This window comes from Rhipicephalus microplus, unplaced genomic scaffold (assembly GCF_043290135.1).
Source record: "Rhipicephalus microplus isolate Deutch F79 unplaced genomic scaffold, USDA_Rmic scaffold_34, whole genome shotgun sequence".
Taxonomy (NCBI): domain Eukaryota; kingdom Metazoa; phylum Arthropoda; class Arachnida; order Ixodida; family Ixodidae; genus Rhipicephalus; species Rhipicephalus microplus.
In genome coordinates, this window is record NW_027464607.1 from 3,502,551 (window position 1) to 3,527,281 (window position 24,731).

At 46.4% G+C, this 24,731-nt stretch overlaps 1 protein-coding gene across 9 annotated transcripts in view; it reads left to right on the top strand.

Annotated features, from left to right (window-relative positions):
• Sply (Sphingosine-1-phosphate lyase) overlaps positions 1-24,731 on the top strand; it is a 707,429-nt gene that overhangs the window by 439,216 nt on the left and 243,482 nt on the right. The window lies entirely within an intron of this gene.

Consider the following 24,731-nt stretch of genomic DNA (forward strand, 5'->3'; position numbering starts at 1 on the left):
GTTGTCATCCAACCTTGGTATACCATTACATTATAGCGGCGGCGTACGACTGGCATCATGCAGACTCTTTTATGAAGCTCTTGTAGGGCCCTTGTAGGGCTCCGTAGTGGGTGGCCGGCGCTGTTGCCGAACTTTATAACTATTTAATGGCGGAAGCATTCTCTCAACTGCCTGATCGACCTCTAGAAAGATGTCGCACCGAAGTTCCTTTTCAATTCAATCTCCAAACCTACCTAAACAACTTCCCTCGGTTCCATGTTTTGCATAGCGAAGGAAGTACAACTCTGCGCAAACTGTCCCCTTTCTTAGTGGCAAGATCTCTAGCCGAAGCATCAAAAATGAACATCGGAGACCTCCTGATAGAAATAAAAAGGAAAGAACAAGTAACAAAGCTCTATGACATAGTCAGTATCGGAAACATGGATATCAGAATCACTGCTCTCCGATCTCTAAACACATGTAAGGGTTTTATCTCGGAAGAAGATTTCCTGAACCTGAGCGACGAGGAGCTCCTTGAGGTTTTCGAAGATCAAAATGTTGTAAAAGTCTAACGAATAACAATCGAAGGAAAAAAATTGGCCCCGTATCTGTATGTTATCTGCAAATGTCGTCGAAAGACGATATTCTTGCATGTGGAGAGAGTGAACAAAACATTTATTTGATGTTCTGCGCAGGACATTCGGTGAATTCTATTCTGGAGGCGCTGCATTAGAGTACCTCGAGCGTGCAGTGGAGGCGAACTTGCTCATCAAGTCACGTCACACGTGAAACATGATCGCCGTCTGGCAGTTTTTTTGGAAAACATAGCGCGTGGCTCTGAGACAGGTGTGCGCACCCGTCTCAGAGGTGATAAGGTGTAGAATGCAATGGGACGGGTAGGTGCCACCACCGTCTAGTCTTAGCAAATCGTTGGACACACACGCCTTTTCGTGCAAGCGTGGCATGGTCAGCGCAGCGTGATAAGTGCTACGGTCGTTTAAATTACTTATGTATGCCTTTTCTAGTAAAAGGCGCACATGCAGAATACATACATGTTGTTATGGTGCCCCAGGCATGTGCAGTAATTGCTTTTTAATTGGAAATTGCACAAGTATGAGCACTAAATCTCGAGCAACGATGGTAGGCGCTGTGGATGAGGTCGGCCGTTTCAAGAACCCGGTGCCGTTAAGATTCGACAAACAGACAAATGTACACACAGACAGACCAACATTTTCGCATGGAAGGTCCCCAAGAAAGACTATCGTCTTTAAAAACTAACAACTCCCGACAAAACATGTAGCCCCAATTTTTCGCACAAGCACACTTCTTAGCTCTCTCGAAGCAGGATACCTGAAAATCACTTGCTGTCGGTGCCATATAAACCCATCATCAAGGCTGACAGGGGCTGACGATAAAGTAACGCCCACAAGACTGGTCCGCTCCCATGGCGCTCCGGGGCATAAATTTTGCACATAAACGGTGTCTTCTTGTTGCAATGACAGAGCCTGTCGGGATCCTCTGTCGGCGAACAGCTTCTGCTTGAGTTGCCTCAGAAGTACCGATATCTGTAGGCTTGGGCGCAAGACATCAAATCGTGTCCTAAATGTTTCGCCTGTTAATAGTTTGCATGGTGCGCAACTCGTTATTTCATGAGGCGTACTTCTATTGTAGAATAAGAATAGAGATAGCTGTGTTTGACAGTCACCAGACCCATATTTTTTAGCTTGTTTTTTACGGTCTGTACCTCTCGCTCCGCGGCACCGTTGGACGCAGGATGATAAGGCGGCATGAGCATACGGCAAATTCTATTTCGAGTCAGACATTTAAGTTACTGTGCACTGGTAAAAGCAGGACCATTGTCTGAAACTATTATGTTGGGAAGGCCATGCTGTGCGAATGCTGTTCTCAAGGCAGAAATGGCCGCATCTGAAATGTGGTAGTCACAGGAAAGACTTATATCCGCTTCAAAAATCCATCCACTATAACCAAAATTGTAGGTCCTAGAAATGGTCCCCCGAAGCCAATGTGAAGCTTAGACCAGGGTCGCTGCAGAAAAGGCCATGGTGTTTGCTGCACTGGCTGGGCAGCTCGACGTTGGGCCTGGCACGTAGCGCAACTCTTCAAATTATTTGCTATGTGATTGTCCATGCCTGGCCAGCAAATGTGGCTTCTGGTGATCATCTTTCTCTTCTCGATAAGGGGGCTCGCATGAAGCACGCCAAGTACTTCGGCCTGCAACTTTCTCGGAATCAAAGCTCTTGATCCCCATAGTAGACAGTCTTCATCAAGACTAAGTTCACTATTTCTGGCATTGTAGGGGTTCTATTCTGATCCTGATGGAAGTGTGTCTCCTTTCAACACAGACAGGACAACAAGACTCGGAATTGAATTGTCCTTTAGGGCACGCGCTATGACAGTTGGTGATAGGAGTCTTGGATACGAGTCCTCCAGCATGAAGGCTTCAGCAGGACGAGTGAATGCAGTGCCATCGTTTGGCAGGGGAGCCTATTAAGAGCATCGACATAACATAGCTTTTTGACTGGTTTGTAGACATGGTTGTAATTGTAAGTAGTGAGCTTCAGAGCCCATCAGACTACTCTTGGCGAAGCTTGCACAGGAACAGGGTTGTTGGCACCCAGAAGTCTAAAGAGTGATTTTTTATCTGTATTGGATTCGAACGGTATGTCCCACTAGTATTGGTGAAACTCATCAACGCTAACACCAAAGCCAATGCGTCCTTGTCAATGTGGCTATAGTTTTGCTCTACTTTCGATAAACTTCTTGAACCAAAAGCAATCGGATATTTTCTGCCATTACCGTCTTTGTGTCCAAAACTGCACCTATTTCGTGAGGTGATACGTCACAGCTGAGGCTCACAGGCCTGTCCGGGCGGAATTGTGCGAGAAGTGAAGCTGAAGTCGCCAAGTGCTTACAGGCAGTAAAGACATCTTGCTGGTTCTTTCCCCAATTCCAGTTCTTTCCATCCCCAAGAAGCAAGTGCAATGGACAGAGCACTGCAGAGAAGTTGGGCGAAAACTGCTGATAGAAATTAACCAGTCTCAAAAAGATTTGAGGTTCTTTGACGTCTTGTGGCACAGGAGCATGCAGAATGGTAGACACATTGTCCATGTTCGGCGAGAGGCTTTCCTTACTGATGATGGGCCCAAGATACTCAACTCGGGGCATGAAGAAGTGGCACTTCTCGAGTTTCTGGGATCGCGATGTTGAGAGAGCACCATGCTTTTGGAGTGAACAGACGCAGTTGATACGGTCGGCACTCTCCAAACAACACACATTTAACTACTTCTATATTGACGATATCATCGGGTGAATCATTAAATCAAATGTGATCAACACACTAAAATAAACTTGCATAATATTACTATACACTCAACAACATAACATACACAAGGCGGCGAATGCTTCACTCACAACGAGGGCCCGCGAGCGACGATTCGCGGTGCCGTTCTCACGGGCCCATCGCAAAAGACAACCGTTCGCTCCAACTGCCACACGCCAAAGAGCCCCGCTCATCTCTCCCGTGCTGCCATCAAGGCTTGCCGACAGGCGTCACTGCCGGTGCCACCGTTCTGACCATGATGATGATGGTGGTCATAAACGCTCGCGAGCACCACGGCACCTACCGTTCGGAAGTTGTGACCCCTGAATGCGGCCTATGCACGAGACACGTGCGCCCTGAGGTGCAAAAGACTTTAGGGGTGTTAGCACCCCCACTTAAGGCTGGATTCTTTGAGTTTACTTAGCACCGCATGGAGTTGCAACAGTACTCAGCATCATTTGCACCAGTTATGAGAATGTCATCAAAATATACTGCTACATGTGGCAGACCCCTGAGCAAGTTATTCATCTCGCGTTTAAAAATGGCTGGGGCGGACGAGACCCTAAAAGGCAAGCAAGTGTATTGAAACAAATCCATGTGCGTCGAAATCATAACGCACTCTTTAGAGGCCTCATCTAGAACTACTTGCTGGTATGCGTTTCACAAGTTTAGCTTTGTAAATTTCTCACCACCAGCCAGCAGAGTCCACAAGTCCTGGATCCTAGGAATGGGGTAGCGTTCCACCACTGCGGCTGGGTTAATGGTGACACCGAAATCCCCACATATTCTGATGCGCCCGTACTTTTTAGGGGCGAAGCTCCTTAGGGCGCGGGCTGTGCGTCCCCTGTAGCCTGTATGTAGCCACCTCTAGTTTAGTTCCTGCAGTGTTCACTAGATGGCAGTACGGTCCCCTGTATGTAGCCACCTCTAGTTTAGTTCTTGCAGTGTTCACTAGATGGCGGTACCGTCTCCTGTATGTAGCCACCTCTCGTTTAGTTAATGTAGTGTTTACTAGATGGTGGTACTTGTAGCTGATGATGAAAAGATGCAAGATGTTATAAACTAGAAAGCGGTACTTGTAGTTGATGAAAGACGCGAGATCTTATAAAATAGGAATGATGTCACATATGGCGCGTGTCATTGGTTGAAGGCAATCGTTCGATTTAGTGCGGCGACGTACGCTAGGGGGAGCGATGTAATAAAATCGAGTGGGCAAAATGTACAGACGATTCACGGTTTACCAGGTTTACCTCCGTAGCTTCGCCCACTCATCATCATTCACTTCGTGGATATGGCGGAATTTTTTTTGTCACTGGAATGATTGGAGCAGCCCATTGCACTGTCTTTACTGGGACAATGATAGAATATCTTACGAATCACTGAATTTCTTGTGTGACTTCCTCTATTAAGTGGAGATTCGGATCAAAAAACTTGAGTCTTCTTCAAAATGACCGATTTTTTTAGTTTCGGCTGTTTTAATAAGATTAGTACCTCTAATTTTCTGAAAAAAAAAAAGCATGTCGAGACTCAACTGGAAATGCTTTAAAATTGCGTCTAAAGAGCACAAGGTGCCTGTTAAAAAGCCCTAAGTGGGCAGTCTTCGAGCACCTTGCCGCCGATAATGTGCCGCCGCTCGCCATTGTCGAATTGTCGATCACATGAGGCGAAGAGTCGAACCTCACTGTTCAAATAATGACAGTTTTCCTCGCTGATGCGGAACAAGAAATAATAAAAAGAAGCACGCTTTTGCACGTATTTCGAGTGCCATGACTGGCTTATCATGTGGTACTGATTGGGGACAGCCATTGGCCGCTGTGTGGCTGTATGCGCTATGAAGCCTACTTGCGGGGTCCATGTCTTGATGAGCAGTGCAGCTGAACAATGCTTTTCTCGTGTATTTTATTTATGTTATGAATGAAAAAAGCCATTTCTCTCACGTGAAAGCCATTGTGGCTCTGTAGGAATAGGCTGTGAGCAGCTGGTCTGATTTGCGACATTTCATTTCATTTATTTTCTATCAATGCACAAGGCGTTACAGAGAGGAGTGGTGAAAAAAACAAACTGTACAAACAAATGGAGCATGTTTAAAAAAAAGGTATGCGTTTATGGTATTCTTGAAGTTAGTCGGGTCAGTGATGGATGCGATGGAAGCGGGAAAGTGATTCCAGTCCGTGCTTGTTTTGGGCACGAATGAATTAAAATGGAGGTTTGTACGGCTGCTTGTAATTCCAACTTTGAAGTTCTTTTTCATCTTGTATGTGCTGTACGTATTGTATACTTATGTATTCATTACTTTCTTGTCTTGAACGGTGATAATTGTTTATTGTTTTGTGTTTATGTATTTATTTTTACTTTTATTGCACAACATATGAAGTATAAATTTGTGGTGTTTTTTTTTTTCTTTTTTTGTCCGGTACATGCGTTATTATGAAATAATTTGCTATGTCGCTGCTTGTGTTCACTATGAGTGTATGAAACACTCACCCCAAAAAAAACTTTATGCCACTTATTGTTTTGACTATATCCTCTTGTAACTGCCCACCTGCTTGGACCTAAGGGTCTGCAGTATGTAATAAATAAATAAATAAATAAATAAAATAACTTCTTCCTAGCTTGCAGTCAGCACAAGGCTCGGCCAGATAGAGGGGAAGAAGTTTGGCAAGCATTTCATGGCCCTGTCTACGAGCGATATGTCTGTGAGGAATCGGCTCGAAAAAGCCGAGAGGGACAAACTCATGGTGTTGGCGTATTTTAGTGGCAGTGGCCACTACAAGAAGGAATGTTATTTTCGGTGTGCCAGTTTGATCGCATTTAATGACACCTTTCATGTTTGATATTTGATAGAAAACTGAGCTCTTTTGTTGAAGTGTGAGGATTGTCTGTCTCCATCTGTCACCTTCTCCAGCTCTGCACTTCAGAGGTTACATTGCCAAGCTTATTACAGACCTCGGATGTGACTCTTGCGCTGCGCTGCTGATGACCAATGCTAGGCAGCATCAGCTGTACAGCCACGGCCACGTCTCTGGAGGGTGCTCGAGCAGTCGGTTTTTGCTCTGCGGGCAGAAACCTTGAGGCAGTTTTGGTCTCTGAAGTGGTGTATCAGGAGCATACACGGCCTATTTGTCAGGCTGACCACGTCAGAACCTGATACTGCCCCAAGTTTTCACCCCGCAGAGCGAAAACCGGCTGTTTTCATGATCTAAACAGATGTGGCCGTGGCTCTACATGCTAGTGCAAGCACAAGACAGGAGCGAACTACATTTTCTGAGGCCTGAGTTTCTCCCTAATTTGGACAATATAGTGGTTTTTCTTTTATAAGGCCTCTGAACACCTGCCACGTAGAAGTGTGCTAGAAGTTTTCGGAACAGCTGTACAGACACTCTCGGCGAACTGCCGATCTCATAGCCAAAAAATTCCCCAAGAATTCTCCTCGCCAATCGTCAATCACACAAACTGACTGACGCAAACAACAAGCCTTCCGCATAGGCACTCAAGCCGACTAGAAAACATTTTAGGTGTTGAACAAGACATTTGTGAAGTACAGCAAGCTTTTCACTTGAAAGTGTTCAACGACTGCCAGTGCTTACGAGCCATAAATATTTATTTCCAGACCTCAGTTCGTCTACACGTTTCATGGCGCAGAGCTGTACTCCCGGCTCTTGCATTTATACGTTTTTTGATAAAATTACTCATATAATAAGTCAAAATGGACTATTTGTGCATCTACAACAATTGGACAATATGTTTTTCAACGCACGTTGAGTGAAAAAGTACACCTGAACTGATGCCTCGGCATTGCACTCACTGCACAAAGCAGCGGAAAAGGGTCAGGGTTGCAGCACCCCCCTCAAAGCAGCGGTGAGAGGCATGTACTACACCCAATGCAAAAGACATGAGAAACAAGCGCGCACAGGCAGTCTAGCTCGGCCATGGAGGAAATAATCAACTGAGGCGAGGCCCTGACGTCAGTCGTTCTGAAGCCATGGCGAAGCTGGAAGTCGGCCACATTGACTGGGCGAATTCTCCTCTCTTGTTTGCATTTGAATGTGGAGTAGAAGGCGCGACTCTCTCTCCGGCTCGGAAAGCACGTGGGCTGCGCAGCAAGCGTGTCGTGACGATCTTAAACCAATGAAACAGGGCTGAACACTCTGGGCCACCGCGACACCGTTGGCAAAATAGTTTCATCTGACTGTTAAACAGCGAGTAACGGCTTGCAGACTCAGAATAAAGCACAAAAGAATGCGTGCTCATGCACTGACTACGGCGAGTGTTTGCCAATGCATTCACGACATTTATATTCACGCATTGTACAGAGAACACGATCGGCCGTGTGCCGCCATCTGTGCTTGCATTCCGCCGCTCATGCAACTGACACGGCGGCCGGTCACCTTGCCTGTGTTTCGCGTAAAAGCTCACCGCCATCAGCATTGTGCAACCGCAGTGACCTTCTGCATGGTAAAATGTGTGGGGGTGCTGACACCCCCTTGTAAAGTGTTTTGCGCCGCATGGCGCTTTGGTCCCGCACAAAAGCCGTATTTTGGGGGTGACAACCGCTGGATGATAGATGGCGTGTTCGCGATGAGTACCACTGTTGGTAGAGTGGTAGCGCCGGCAGTAACCCTTGGCGGAAGGCAGGCCTTGGTGGCGAGCGAGAGTGGGGCGAGTCTCTTCTGCGCGTGGCGGCTGCCACGAACGGTTGTCGCTAGCGTGGGTCCTCGGCGCGGGGCACCGCGGGCCTGCGCATCGGGGGCCCTCGTGGTAAGTCAAGCGTTGGTGACGCTGCCTTGGGTGTGTTAGTGTATTTGTCGTGTTATTGTGTAACGATGGCCTAGCGTGTTGATAACGACTGATGTATCATTCGGCGGACGATATCGTCGTCTAAATTAGTTAAATAAATGTATGTTCTTTGGTTCGTACCGACCGTGTCTTCTGTGTCTGTTCACTCCAAAAGCGTGGCGTGGTGCTCGCTCGCCATATAGAGACCCCACACTGGCACCCAACGTGGGGCTCTTGGAGTATCGGACGACAATTTTTGCGGTTCGGTACAAGCTTTTGTTCGAGCCGGGATGAAGTAGGCCTAGGGGGGACTTCTCATTGCTAGCGTCGGCGATGTGCTTTGTTGAGAAGCGAGGAGATTGGTTTTGTGACGTCTTTGAGTTTGTCGGCAGGTTGAATTTTTATTTTTTTTTGTTCGAAAGTGTTCTGTTTCGTTGGTGTTAGTTTTCAAAACCGTTGTTGAATTGGGACGAGAGCCATGCGGTCTGCATCCTGGAGCGAGCAAGGCCTAGAGCATGTGGTTTGTAGGCCAGGCCTGAAGCGAGTGAGTACGGAAGCCTGGTGGGTGGTCCGATTTTCTGTAAATAGCTTCTTTTATCTCTTTGGGCTCAGGGAGTCGCGCGTTGTTGCTACTTGTATTGCGGCTCGACGGCGGGGCGTCGTGACACCGCCCAGGGCGGTGGACGCCGATCGCTCGGTAAGCTGCTGTGTGCGGCGAGCGATAGGGCCACCCCACAAAGTGGATGTCTCCTCGCGGTTGCCTCTTCTTTATTTATTTATTCATGATACCTTACAGGGCCCGATAGGGCATTGAGTAAGGGGAGCAAGTACGAAACAAAAAATATCAGAGATAAATGCATTATTAAATACAGGGAAACAAAATTGAAAAAAGAAAGAAAAAAAGGGTACAGTGTAGTTACACATTTTTACACATGGCAAAAAACAGCAATTAATTGAAAAAAAAAGAAAAAAAGGGTACAGTGTAGTTACACATTTTTACACATGGCAAAAAACAGCAATTAACAAAAGAAAAAAAAAAGGTGACGACATGATACTATTTCAAGAAATGCTTACGCAATTGGTCAAGAAATGCTTGATGGTTACTGATAGATGCAATATTGTCGGGAAGATCATTCCACAGAACAATGGCTCGGGGAAGTGCTGATGAATTGAAAGTGTTAGTTCGTCCACTGATGCGTTTAATGCTATATTGATTATGCAAGCGGCGTGATATGCGTGAAGGCGCTTCCAGTGGTAAGGGAGATGGCCTGATGCTATAGCGATATTTATGGAATAAAGATAAAAGAGAAATGGAACGTCGTACATTTAATGGCACAAGCGGTATGTCATGTTTGATCTGCGTTATGCTGGAATGTGGGCTGTAGTTGGAAGTAATGAAACGAGCGGCTCTGTTTTGTACAGACTCAAGCTTGTTAGTCAGGTAGATTTGATGAGGAGACCACACTGGTGAAGCATATTCTAATTGCGGACGAACGATGGTTTCATAGGTGAGTTGTCTTAGACTGCTTGGCGAGTTCCACAAGTTCCGGCGCAGGTATCCAAGTGACCTGGATGCCTTGGCAGTAATGGTGTTAATATGCATGTCCCATGAAAGATTGTGCTTGAGATGGACGCCTAAATATTTATACGATGATGCCTGGGCTACTAATGTGCTATCTATGAGGTATGAAAAATCGGAATTGATGCGCTTGCGGCTGAAAGTGATAACCTTGCATTTAGTAGAGTTAAGATTCATCTGCCATTTGTCACACCACTTTGCAATTAATATGAGATCATTTTGAAGTACGAGGTGATCTTCGGTGGATTTAATTGAGCGGTAAATGATGCAGTCGTCAGCGAAAAGACGCAGGTTAGAAGATATGCCTGTGGGCAAATCGTTAATGTATATTAGGAACAGTAAAGGACCAAGGACACTGCCCTGGGGCACACCTGATGTTACGTCACAGAGAGATGAGGTAAAACTGTTAGCTGAAGTAAACTGCTGACGGAAAGAAAGAAAGTTACGAAGCCATGATAATGTTAAAGAATCCAGACAGAGAGCTGATAATTTCGAGAATAAACGCGAGTGTGCCACACAGTCAAATGCTTTAGCAAAATCTAAAAAAATACAATCCGTTTGAAGATTAGCGTCCATGTTAGAGTGCAAGTCAGTTGTGAATTCTAGCAGCTGCGTGTCACATGACAGTCCTTTTCTGAAACCGTGTTGCTGAGGAAAAAAGAAGGAATTATGTTCAAGATGAGCGTAAATATGGGAGGCGATAATGTGTTCAAGTAACTTACAGCAAATGCATGTTAGTGATATGGGTCGGTAGTTATGCGGGGAATTTTTATTACCGCTTTTCAAAATTGGGATGACCTTGGCGATCTTCCAGTCCGTGGGTAATAAGCCTGATGATAATGATTGCTGAAAAATATAGCAAAGAATTTTACTTGATATTAGGACTGTGTTTTTTAATATTTTAGAGTTAATGTTGTCAACTCCAGCACTGGTTGAGATCTTGAGATTTCCTATGAGATTAGCGATACCTTCAGCGGAGACATCAATCGCACTCATGTACTGATAATCATGGTCAGGAACAATGGGTATGTTGGAATGATCTTCCCTCGTAAATACAGAAGCAAAATATCTGTTAAAGACATGCGGGCATTCGCTATCATCAAGTGGCTGCTGTTTATCGTCACACAGTGAAATGTGATTACTAATGCTATTAGGAGACACAACACGCCAAAACTTTTTAGGATTAGATTTCAAGAGAGAGGGAAGATCCTGGGAAAAATATTTCTTTTTTGAAGTTCGAACGGCACAACAGTAGCTTTTTAAGCATTCGCGATATTTTTTCCAAGCCGATGATGTAGGTGCAAGCTTAGCTTTTCTGTAAAGACGCTTCTTTTTATTACGATGACGATTCAGATGTTTGTTAAACCAGGGATTAGTTTTATCATTAGAAATGGACACCACGGGAACGTATCGGTGCACTAAATTTGTTAGCACGTTCTTAAAAAGCACCCAGTTCTGCTCAACGGTCCTATCAAAAAACGAAGGTAAAAATGTCCGAACGAAAAATTTGTTAAGTGCAATATTCATATCCTTATAATTAGCTCGATTGTAATCGCGGATTTGAGTGATCGTGCTACCTTGAAATGCAAGAGGAATGGTAAGTTGTAATTGGATAAGCCTGTGATCACTAAAACCGTCAAGGTATAAAACATCACCAATTGACTCAGGAGCATTGCAGAAAACGAGATCTAGAATATTAGTACCGCGGGTTGGCTGATTAATTGCTTGGAAAAAATTGAAGTCTAAGGTGAGGTTTATGAGCTCTGTTGCATTTTGGCAAGAAGATGACAATTGAGACCAATCTATTTGCGGAAAGTTAAAGTCACCAACCAGGTAAGTAATGTCGGCTGGGTATTTACCGATAGCCGAAGTAATGGAACTTCGAAGTTCGTCAATGAAGGAACTATTGGAATCCGGCGGACGGTAGCAGACGCCAACCAGTACCTTTGCCGTTGATGTAGTACAGGCGGCCCACACTATTTCAAGGCAGGAGTCGGTATTCACCAGAAACGGCGCTAATCCTTTTTTGATAGCTATAAGAACACCACCGCCTTTTTTAGCTTTGCGGTCATGTCTATAAAGGCTATACTTATTTGGGTTGGCAAAAATTTCACTGTCCATTACATTCGGATGCAGCCAGGTTTCCGTAAGTGCAACAATATCGCTATCAGCATCTTCCAAGAAGGAACACAAATCATCACGTTTAGGAAGAAGGCTTCGAATATTAGTAAGAAATAAAGATAGTGTTTGAGAACTGCTGCGACTAGGTCTAGGTATTGCTCGAGTTTCTTTATCCCTGCCTAGCTATCTAGCAGCTGCTATAACAGTGTCTGTCGCACTATCATACACATACGTTTGTTGATCAATCAGTAGTTTATCAAAGACCAGCTTGCCTCTCTTATCCTGCATCTTGGCGAATTCAAGTAACTTTCGCCTTGCTAACCTGGTCGCAACAGAAAAGTCTTCTCTAATTGAATAAGCCGAGCCTTTGAGCTTATGCGCAGATGCAAGAATTCGCTGCTTGTCCTTGAAGAATGCAAGTTTCGCAACGATAGGTCTGCGCTTATTCAAGGCAAATTTCCCTAGTCGATGAACACGCTCAAAATGGCTCTCAGTGATAGTAACACCCAGCTTTTGGGAGCAGAAGGTAATAATTTTTTGCTCAGAATCATCCCATTTTTCTTTTTCATCATCCTCAAGCCCAAAGAAAAGCAAGTTCGACCGCCGAGACCTGTTCTCAGCATCGTCACATCTTTCTGTAACCTTATTTAGTTTCGCAGCCAGGTCACACAAGGAAGGATCAAGGCCACTGAGCTTAGGTATGCTAAGTGACTCTATTGTGTTTTCCAGTGACGTAACACGGCCAGACAGCTGCGTAATTGCCATATCTGTAGCACGTTGCTTTTCCTTTATGCCCTTCAGCTCATTAAGTATTTCCGTTTGACCGGTCTCAAGCCTACGCATGGTATCCAATACTAATGAAAGCACACCCTCCTGTGTTGTTTGCACAGGGGGCGGACCAGGATTTGTCTCTACATCGCCGGCCATTAAGAGCAGCAAGGACATAGCAGCGGAACAACATCGCGACACTGAGCAGATAAAGTGCTTCATCATAGCACAGTACTTTGGTGGGCACGACACCGCGAACAAACAGTAGTCACTACTCCTTGGACCGGCAGCACCGCCTAGGTAACTAACCTGCACAATCAGGACGGGTAAATGACGCATGTCTGATGCGGTGTAGTGCCCAAATCCGCCGGTGGTACGGTAGCTTTTATATCCTGGACCAGCTGTGACGTGGATCGTTGACGGAAAACTTTGTTGCCAGGTAGAAGCAACGATGTCATCCAGTATCAGCGTAGCTGGCGATGAAACACGGAAAGGCGGCGGCAGAAGGTCGTGACCATGCTCACGCTGGGCAGCCGTCCAGCACACCGCGCCACAGAGGAGAGCACCCTGCACAATCAGGACGGGTAAATGACGCATGTCTGATGCGGTGTAGTGCCCAAATCCGCCGGTGGTACGGTAGCTTTTATATCCTGGACCAGCTGTGACGTGGATCGTTGACGGAAAACTTTGTTGCCAGGTAGAAGCAACGATGTCATCCAGTATCAGCGTAGCTGGCGATGAAACACGGAAAGGCGGCGGCAGAAGGTCGTGACCATGCTCACGCTGGGCAGCCGTCCAGCACACCGCGCCACAGAGGAGAGCACCCTGCACAATCAGGACGGGTAAATGACGCATGTCTGATGCGGTGTAGTGCCCTGCGGCTAGGCTGGGCTAGGCTGCGTCTGCGGCTAGGCTGGGTGCTGGGTGGGTGCTGGTTGTTGCCGAGCGACTCATTAGGCCTAAGGCTCTGCGCAGCTGCCTGTCGCAAGTGGCACAACTAGGTGGATCGTGGCGTTGAGCTGTCCTGCTCTTCTTCCCTCACTTTTTTTTGTCTTGCGATGCACGAGTTAGGAAAACTGATTTTTGTTTTATTTTTGAGATGGGCGTCTTGGCCGCCGCTGATGTATTAGCTAGCAGTACTAACCATCATACCACGTGGCCGAAAAGCCCGAAGCTCCCTTCCCTAGGCCCTGCTTTCTTCATTGTTTCTTTCGAGGTTTTTTTTTTTTTTTTTTTTTTTGGATGTCAGCGGGAGGGTTGTCATCCACTGCCGGCTGTCTTCTGCACATCGTCAGCGTCGCTGGCCAGGAATGCTGTCGTGAGGTCGGGCGATGGAGATGCCTGGGACCAGTACAACTGCCTGCGGTCCAGCGCCCTTGTGAGTGCTGGTTGCAACTAGAAGACATCTTGGCGCTAGCGACGGTTCATCGTGCCGACGGCAACGTTGCTGTTGCGGGGCCGGTACTGAGGTGAAGTCAAGCCGGACAGTGCAGCAGTGTCGACCAGCGGCGATGTCGTGGTGCAAGGACATTATGGACATGTGATGTCATTTTCTTTTGTTAAAGCTTGTGTAGCTTCTCTTTTTGTTTTTGGGATATGGTTTGATTTAAGGTTAAAAAAATGTGAGGGTGCTGATACCCTTTTGTGAAGTTGTTTGCACCACGTGGCGCTCGTGTCTCGCACAAAAGCCGTATTTTGGGGGTGACAACCGCCGGACGATAGATGACGTTGTGTTCGCGATGAGTAGCACTGTTGGTAGAGTGGTAGCGCCGGCGGTGACCCCTGGCAGAAGGCAGGCCTTGGTGGCGGGCGAGAGTGGGGCGAATCTTTTCTGCGCGTGGCGGCTGCCGCAAGGTGGGTCTGCCGTGGATGGCACCGCGGGACGTCTGCGGTAGGCCCACGTGGTGAGTGAAGCATTGGCGACGCCGCCTTTTGTGTGCTCTTGTGTTATGTTGTTTGAGTGTTTGGTAATTTTGTGTAATGATGAGTTAGCGTGTTGATAACGATTGATGTATCATTCGGCACACAATATCATCGTTGTAAATTAGTTAAATAAATGTATGTTGTTTGGTTTGTACCGACCGTGTCTACTGTGTCCGTTCACTTCAAGAGCGTGGTGTAGTGCTCGCTTGCCATATCGAGACCCCACAAGTGACACTAGAACACGGTTGCTCTAATGCTGAAGGGGCGAGCATTGTGAGCGAAGCAGAAAAGATGTTTTAATACACCCTATTACGAAAATACGGGCTAATTGGTTTTGCTACATACTGAATCTTTAGAGCACACACACGAGGACACAGACGAAAGGGACGCAGACGAACAACTGATTTTCATTCAAGAAAGAAACAGCATATATACTCTTCTTCAGTTTCTCATGATCACTGCGCTTGAGATCATCAGGTGGTCCAGTGCAAAAGAAATGCAGTGTATAAGACTCCTTTGAGTTGTGGGCACTGTTCAGTTGTCGGTCTAACTGGCAGAAGCTTGAATGTAAGATGAAAGAGTATTTTAATAACTTGAAGGGAAGGCGGGAGATGTATCTAGCATTGCAATGTGGGCATTGTTCTTTTAGTACATGTAAGCTTTTGTTTAATCAAACTGAATTTCTGTATGTCAATGCTAATCCGACAACAAGAGAGATTGTTGAATTGTGGCATATCTCTAGGCTTAAAGGCATGTGTGTTACCCATCCTTCAGTATGGCTGAATGAAAAAGAAATAGAGTTGCTGAATGATATGCGACATTACGCTACATCTGCTAAAGTGTTTATTGGTTAAATTTTTTTGTACTGTTCCTGCTCATGCGCAATGATCATGAGGAGCTGAAGAAGAGTATATATTCTGTTTCTTTCTTGAATAAAAACCAGTTGTTAGTCTGTGCTGGTCCCTGTGTCTCTTTCGTCTGTGTTCTCGTCTGTGTAAACTTAAAATTCAGTATATATAATATGCATGGTTGAGCTGTTACTGTACCCATATCGAACACAAAACTAAATATGTGCACATGACATCCCCAGCACAAATGTTTATTTTTATTTGTTTATTTATTACAATACCCACAGCTCCTTTCGGCGTTTTGGGGGGGGGGGGGTAAATACCAGCATAACCATTACAAAATCAGGTACTTTGTACAGATACAGCGGTAAGTAGCCATTTACACAAAAAAAAACAACGACAGCAAAAACATTTAGTACAAAGCACAAAAGCAAATACACCATTTGGGATAACTAGGTATATTGACAATACGTATCCTGCAGAGAGGAAGCAAATACATCAGGGTATATAATGGTGGCTATGTCTTGAGGCAGCTTATTCCAATCAGGAATTAGTCGGAGGGAAAAAGCCATCCTGAAGTAGTTTGTCCTGCATCTTATCTCCTTGATTTTATAAGTATGATCAAGGCGGGGTGATACATAATTGAGAATATGCAAATAATGATCCCGAAAAATGCCAGTGTTATAATGAAATATACTACGAAAAAATTTTAACCGTAAGTATTGCTGACCTTGCTGCAGAGACTCCCATCCAAGGCTTTCCTTTGCACTTGATACGCTAATGTGGCGGGAATAATCGGCATGAACAAATTTCACAGCTAAATTTTGTATTCTTTCAATCTTTTCAATGTCCTGCTGCTGCCAAGGATCCCAGACACAACAAGCGTATTCAAGTAGTGGTCTAACATTGGTTTTATACAAGAGCTTTTTTGCGGCAAGTGGCAAATTTCTTGCATTTTTTCTAAGGAAGCCTAGAACACTTGAAGCCTTGCGTGTAGCATACTCAATATGACGAGGCCAGGATGATTCTGCAGTGTAATATACACGGAGATATTTGTGCTCCAACGCTCGTTCCAGTTGTTCTGCATTAATAGTGTAATTAAAAACATTACACCATTTTTTCTAGAAAAGCACACATACACAGATTTTGTCACATTTATGTCCATGCGCCAGCTATTTCACCAGGTGCTAATCAAATCGAAATCTTTTTGTAGCGCAGTGCAATCGTCTATGGTATGAATGACCCTGTATAATATGCAGTCATCTGCGAACATACGAAAGCTGGAGGAAATACCACAACTGATATCATTCATGTAGATAAGAAAAAAAAAGCGGCCCCAGCACTTAGCCCTGCGGTACGCCTGAAATAACATCCACTTGGTCGAACTGCATTCCATTTAAATCTACCATCTGACGTCAGAAGTTCAAGTATGCTTTGATCCATTCAATAACAGAAGAGTTTATGTTGTACCAGGACAGCTTCTGAATTAGTAATGAATGAGAAACTAAATCAAACGCTTTATGAAAATCCAAGTACAGACAGTCAGCTATACACCTGTTGTCTAATGCACTAGCCAAATCATGTGTGAATTCAGTCAACTGTGTAGCACAAGAAAACCCAGGTTGAAAAAACCATGTTGCTGAGGCGACAATAAGGAATAATAATTCAAGTGATTCATAATGTTTGTAAAAAGGATATGTTTCATAATTTTACAGCTGATGCAAGTAAGTGAGATCGGCCGGTAGTTTGACGCAATGTTGCACGGGCCAGACTTATGCACAGGCACAGCATTAGCGATTCTCCAATCATCCGGTAAGACACTTTTGCTCAGTGATTTTCAAAAGATAACAATCAAATACTTTGATACCGATTGAGCACATATAGAAAGTAAAGCAGATTGAAGACCGTCTGGGCCAGTGGCCTTTGAGGCACATAATTTCTCTAACAATTTCTAGATGCCCCGCAGATCAAAAACGAAATCATTCATTTGCTCTCCACTTGCACAGGATTCTGCCAAAATGGCACGTACGTTTGAGTGGCCAGCGAACACAGAATTAAAGTATTGGTTAAGATTTGTAGTTTTTTCAATGTCACTATGAAGTAACTTTTCATCAAGTATGAGTAGAGGAATGGACACTGCATCCTTGAATTCAATTTGACTAGCTGCCATAGTTCTTTAGGACTTCTTTGAATCCTTATTTCGAAAGAACCGAAAAACTTGTTTTTTTCTATGTTTACCACACTTTTCATCTGCTTGGTTATTAGCTCAAGTCTTTTTCCTCAATTGTGATGATGGTGCTTTTCTGTAAGCAGTGTAAGCAGTTGCACGTTTTCTGGCTAGGCTCTGCACTTCCCTTGTGCATGTTTCGTTCATTGTCACAAGCAGGAACATTACTCCATCTTCACTGACCAGCAAAGTTCATCGTGGTTTCGTTTTGCCATGGTGCTTGAACACAATTTCGCTGAGCACTTCAATTACTTCATCCGGTGCATAGCAGCACATGAACCTATGCGCTCGTTCTATGCACTGTTCAGCACCCGTAGATAACAGCAAGTTTCGTAAACGTTGCTACTAGTACAACAGCTGCCAGAAGAGCACTGCGTAGCCAACAATGCGGTAAAAAACACAGATATTCTCCGCTGCGTGTCACAAGACCTACCGAGGTGCACATGCCGCCGTCCCTTCCTCTTAAACTAACTAAAGTGCACAACACGTAACCATACCAACGCCGCCATTGTGCCCAATAGATATGGCCGTCATGACGTCATTTCCTCCACACATTTCCCATATTGTGCCAGCTGGGCAAGCCCTCTCCTCGCATTTCATCCTCTGTGAGCCCGGCAACGGTAGACTGTATCTTGGGGGTGGCCGCCACCGCAACGGAGGCAGTGCTGGTCTCGTGAACATGTTGCAGTCACGTAGTGAAATGTCCGCAGCCGGTACACTGAAGGGGCCACGGTAGTAGAGGTCACACTCGGCGTTGTTGTTTGAACAGCAGGAGCGTTGTTCCTTGAACAGCAGGATTTTGGGAGGGATGGCTGTGCCTCAGACAGTCAGCGTGAGACCCTTGCTCCAGCTGCCGCATGATGCAATGGTAGTGTCTGACACAATGTTGGCCACGATACCCTCCATGTTGATGCGAGAGTTGACGCCTTATACCAGGTGCACGTTAAAGAACTCCAAGTGGTCGAAATTTCCGAAGTCCTCCACTACGGCGTCTCTCATAATCATATGGTGGTTTTGGGACGTTAAACCCCACATATCAATCAATCAACGCCTTATAACACACTGATACAAGTGTTGTTGTTTAGATGCTTGCATCTCACTCTGGTCTTGCAGATGGTTCCCACAAGCAGGAAAGAGCCGAGGCTCGAGCAGGGTATGTGACCACAGCCACAAGGTTGCGCCCCTGGTTGACGCGGACCCGTCGAGTGGCCGTGAAGCCGGCGATCGCCTCTCTAGTCAAAAAGTTAGCCTTCTTCCTGAGAGACCGATAGATGAATGTGTTGCCTTGCTTGTTATCGATTGGCTCTGGAGAGGCGCGGTTGTGCAACTGGTTGAGTGAGCGAGGGAGGGTGCCGGGAAGCACCGGGGCTCTCCGCATAGGTGTTGCAGCATTTGGGGCCGGTGTGGATGGCTCCGCGAGCACGATTTCTTCAGCGGCCGGTGAAGTGGGTAGTGGGGAGGCAATGATAGTGTTGCGAGGCGAGAATTCTTCGCAGGGTGACCCCGTTTGTACATCACGTGACTGGTCAACCGATGTTGTTGCATCGATAGAGGAGGCTGGAATTAGTGTGGCCGGCATGGTGGTGTCGGCGGCATCCGAAGAGGCCTTGTTTGCCTTGAGATTGAGTGGGCTGCCCAACGCTGAAACAGCTTGTTGCTCCAACAACTGGTGTGGTTGGGGTTTTGTTTGCAGTGCGCTGGCAGCCACGACTTCCGAAGGGCTGCTGTTCTGTTTTGGTAATAGTTTCCGGCTGGGTTTCTGGGATCTGTTGAGCAGGATTGTGCTGACGATGGGACGGCAATATGGCTTTTTCCATTTGATAATACTTCTGCAGGAGGTCACCCATCTTCAATGGTATTCTGCCCTGAGGAGGGCAGCGTGCGCAGGGACAGAGCTTCAGCCGCACTCAGGAATTCACTAAAGTTCGCGATAATTGATGAGCGTTGCTTGGACAGCCTTGCCATCCCGTAGCCCTAAAAAGGGCTTTGCACAGGGCGTGGATGGTTGGTGAGAGAGCACAAAAAACATACGGCTCTCCTGTTCCAAAACTGAATGTCGCCTTCCTTTATCTTTGCTGGCCACCTCTATTTTGGTGCATGGCGCTTTTTAAGCTTCGTAGATGTGAACTCGCCACACACACTCAAAAACGCCACTAACAACACACAAGCATGAAGTGTTACGTGCCCGGTGATGTTCCCTTTCGAGATGCGTGCTCACGCTGTTGGCGCTGTTCACGTGGTTTACCTGCTGGCAGCCACATCATTTGCCAGCTTGTGTCATGTGATCCGTTTTCCCGGTCAGATCGCACCACGCTCTCACTTTTAATGCTGAATTTCACTGGTAGATCCAGAGCGGCCACTGCAATCCTGGAACGGACACTCGGATTGCGCAAAGCCAGATCTGCGAGTGTAACATGTGAATGCCCCAGGTGAAGTAGCTCTGGAAGTTGTTTACGCATACGTCAGTAAACAGGTACAGGAAACAATTTTCTTTTCCACTTTCTACGTTTCTATAGCAGCTGTGTCGCCTCGCTGCGGTGGTCTAATGGCTAAGGCTGCTGACCCGCAAGTCACGAGATTCAATCCCGGCTGTGGGGGCTGCATTTTCGGTGGAGGTGGAAATGCTGTAAGCCCGTGTGCTCAGATTTGGGTGCGTGTTAAAGAACCCCAGGTGGTCGAAATTTCTGGAGCCCTCCACTACAAGCCGTCCCTCATAATTATATGGTGGTTTTGGGACGTTAAACCTCACATATCAATCATCAATCAGTGGTGATGCAGCAATCATCAATCAGTGGTGATGCAGTCATCACTCGCCACCGCAAAGCATGCATACAGTGGCACGCATTTTGACCACGCAGTCGCGGAAAGCAGGGGTACTACTTTTCCATTTTAGCAATGTAAACAAAGGCACAGGGTGACTAGAAACCACCTCAAAAAACGCCGAAAACAACCTAGGTGCCTGCTGTACGAGAAATTACGGAATGCATTCTCGGAATTCTAGCAAAATCACTCTCTGCAAAACAAAGCACGCAGAACGTTTCGTCGCATTATGGGTTGCTCTGAATCTGCCACTGAAAAACGCGAACTTGCTCCGAATGTAGCAGCAGAATGCAGATGATCGGCCATGGAGCAAGAAAACTTGCTCCTGCTCAACGAGTGGAATTCTTCATAAGTCAGAATGGTCGGGAGTACTTTAAGTCAGAGGCTCACGCTCTGAAAGAACCAACCGATGGTTGTGTGAATGCATGAATTATACCGGCCAAACGCTAAGTCACTTTTCAGAGCACTCGTACATGCCTAACCCAATACGCCATTGTTTGCCTAGGAGGAGGAGGGGGAAGGGAAGAAATGAAAGGCAGGGAGGTCAACCAGATGCACGTCCGGTTTGCTACCCTGCACTGGGGGAAGGGGTGAGGGGGTTAAAGGAGAAGAGAGAGAAAAGTGAAGGGCAACGTGTGTGTAGATGTGACCTTGTCCAATGCACGCTTATAAGCGGTCGCGTAGTCTGGTCGTCTTTAGAAAACTTAGCAGTGCTCGCGTCGCTTTGCTGGGCTGCAACGCGTACAGCCATGAACCAAGGATCTTCTCTTCGGAGAAAGGTCTACTGTCTAGTGTCTCTAACGTTTCGCGTAGCAAGTTGCGTTCGCTCGAAAAACGTTCACATGAACACAGTAGATGTTATATTTTTTCGTCAGTGTCACACGATTCACATCGGGAGCTATCCGCCATTCCTATGCGAAAGGAGTACGCCTTTGTAAAAGCTACTCCTAACCACAGGCGGCACAGTAAAGTTGCATCCTGGCGAGAGAGGTCCGATAGAACTTGAAGCTTTCTCGATGGGTCCAATTTGTGTAGGCGGCGGTTCCTGACACTGGGGTCGCTCAGCCAATTTTCCGACATGGTGTTAGCGAACGAGTGAAGGCCCCTTGCAGCGACGGTTCTCGACAATGGAATTGGGGTTGTCTGGGCGTCCGCGTGGGCGGATCGGGCAGCATTATCAGCAAGGTCATTACCGACAATACCACAATGTCCCGGTAACCACTGGAACACCACGTCATGTCCTTTCGATAAAACTTCCTGAATCACTTCTCTTATTTCATTCACTAGTTGTTAATGCTCCCTTTGTCGTAAAGCTGATTGCAAGCTCTGAAGGGATGCCTTGGAGTCGCAGAACACAGCCCACACATTTTTGAGGTCGGGCTTCCGCGATATAAAGTATAGCAGCACGTAAGGCGGCAAGCTCCGCTGCTGTGGATGTTGTCCTATGCGACAGTTTGAGCTTTATAGTGACCTGGTACGCGGGGATGACAACGGCACCTGTGGAGCTGTCAGCCGAGACCGATCCATCGGTGTAAATGTGGGTCCTCTGGCCGTATTTTTCGTTGAGTAACGACAATGTCACCTGTCGTAGGACCACTGTTGAATGACGACTCTTGTTCATTATTCCCTAAGTTTCCACTAGGCATGGAGGAAGGAATATACTAAGGAAAAGTGGTTAAGTAAGTTTTTGTGAAGCTGGAAGTAGGGAAAAGTAGAGGATTCCTCCTTACAATAGTGGCACGCTACAGTGGCTGACGCATGCGCAACGGGCACCAGTGAGAGAGAGAAGAGCCACGTGAGCCGGTTTCGAATGCGCCAAGTGGCACAACCGTCGCCATCTGATCGATGAGCTTGAAAAGCTAAACTTTTGTGCTGATTGTAAGCAAACGTGCTGCGATACTCACTTGTATAGCGCCCGTGTGCCATTCGCAGCCTTATTACGATTCATATTGCGAATCTACAATAGACTTGCACCTTTGCACGTCGTGTTTAATCCGCTGAACGCAAGAGAGCGACCGCGTGAATCGGCCAGATAATCGCCACGACAGGCTGTTTTTTCTGCACATACAGTAAGTTCAGGATATGAAACATAATGCAACAGTGAATGTTATTCAATTTGTGTTGCTATTTAGATAGATGTAGCACCTTTGAATCATTCTTTGTCATGTGTTTCAGAATATGCGTGCACGAGTATCGTTCGCAGCAGTGCAGGTCGGTTGACTGCGACCATATTGAAAAAGACTTGGCCAAAGATGAGGTTGCCGCACGTAGAGCGTAAGCAGGAAATGACAAACAACCTCAGTGTGTCAGGCACATCTGATTCTTGACTCTGCAGGCTCTAATGAGAACATTGGGCCATGTACTGCGTTCCGATATTTGTTACCATCGTACATGAGAACGGCTGACTGCCGCCTCTTGCACGAAGAGCAATAGACGCTGCCGTTCTCGTCTAGGAATTCTAAGCTGCCTTCGCTGAGGCAGTACAGTGACGAAGAAAAACAACGAAGCCGCGGCGCCAACTATTTTTGGAGAAGTGGTTGCTACCTTCGGAAACAACCGCTTTTGACCTGAATCGATATGAACCAAACTCGCAGACGTGAAGGCTAACGCTCACTGTAGGCTTCTAATACATTGCATCATCTTTGAAGTGCAACTGCTTCGTAATAATGTGCTTTCAGAACTCTAGCCGGTTATTAACAATGCAGTCATACGAGTGGTGATGCATACGACACGAGATGCCAGCGTGCCCACCCATTGCCAGAACTACCCTGCAAAAGAGCACATGACTTCTGCCACACTTTGTTTTCTAGCTTGCATAGCGAGGGCTTCTCCTTAGCTTTCTTTCTTCCAAGCCACTGGGAGATCATGCTTGTCTTCCGAGCCTACCTGGCATTGCCACATAGGTCGTGCGACCCATGTCATGTTTTCTTTCTATTTTAAATACCGTAATAAACATTAGAGAGAGCAGTCTCCTGCCAGCCTCGCCACAGCTCTGTCCAGTGTCGTCAATCTATGCACCATCCCGTCGCTCGGCTTTCCTCTGGCCTACCTCTGGGGGTACAGTGTACAAGATGGAGGCAGTGTGCTCACTGCCCTGTCCCTGTACTGCGTCGCCAGGGGCACTGCTGCCAGTTCCTTCTGAAAACTATAGTGAACAAAAAGAAATGTAGTGGCACAAACAGCTTCGCACATGCATCCCGTTTTCACATGCATGGATGCCACGATATGGCGCCACTGTAACTTTTCATACTACTATGGCGTGCCAGCCTACATTTGCTGCGGATTTTCGTCACGCAATAATGTAGATTTCCATATTATCAGCACTGCTATCTGCACACACCAATCTTAAACATTCTCATTACTCATTATTTACTCAAATTACTCATTATTTGCACATTAGAGGTAGTGAATGTGCTGGTAAATCAATAGCACCCAAACTTTGTGTGATGTAAAATGAAACTGAGGGACTGGATTTTGCGAAACTTGCACCTGCGCCCTTCTGCTCACGTCAATCTGCATATCTGCTCCCGTCATAAACGGCAATGAAGTACAGATTCCGTCATTCATGACAGGAACATAGTCACGCAGAACGAAGTGTGGTTCAAAGTGGTGCTCGCATACTGCCGAAGAAATGCTGAAAGCCTTAGCTTTCCTGTGGAGGTGCCGTTCCCATTTTTTCTGAGGTCGTCGTCCTTTGGTGCGTCGAGCAGCAATAGTTTTGGCCCATTCAAATAGCTTGTGCGGCGACCCCCAGCGAAGCACTGGTGCGAGTCTGTATAAAGGCAGGCAGGAATGCCTCGGCCAGTTTCTTTGGTGGTCATAGATGGTGGATTTTGCGGCCTGTGCATGCTCTAAAACAAAATCTGCATTCTTCGTAGGTGTCTGTGATCTGCCTCATGCACCGGCACTTTTCATGTTTGGGCCTTCGCAAGACGGTTCATTCACAGCTGTTGTGAATTGCGATATCTACGATTTGCTGATCTGTCGCAAGGCAGTTCACTCGACGTAGATCGCGTCACCTGGCAGCGTCGGAGTGCTTCATCACGTCCGGCATTGGCCACTAGAGAGAGCACCAGCTTCCGACATCAGTCCAGCTACAAAAAAAACCTGCTGATTGCACACAATGGGATTTTGCGGTCTGTGCATGCTCTCAAACAAAATCTGCGTTCTTCATAGGTATCTGTGATCTGCCTGACGCACTGGCGCACTCCGTGTTTGGGCCTTCGCAAGATGGTTCATTCACAGCTGTTGTGAATTGCGATATCTGCGACTCTTCGCTGATCTGTCACAAGGCGGTTCACTGGACGTGGATCCCGTCACCTGGCAGCGCTGGAGTGCCTCATTAGTCCG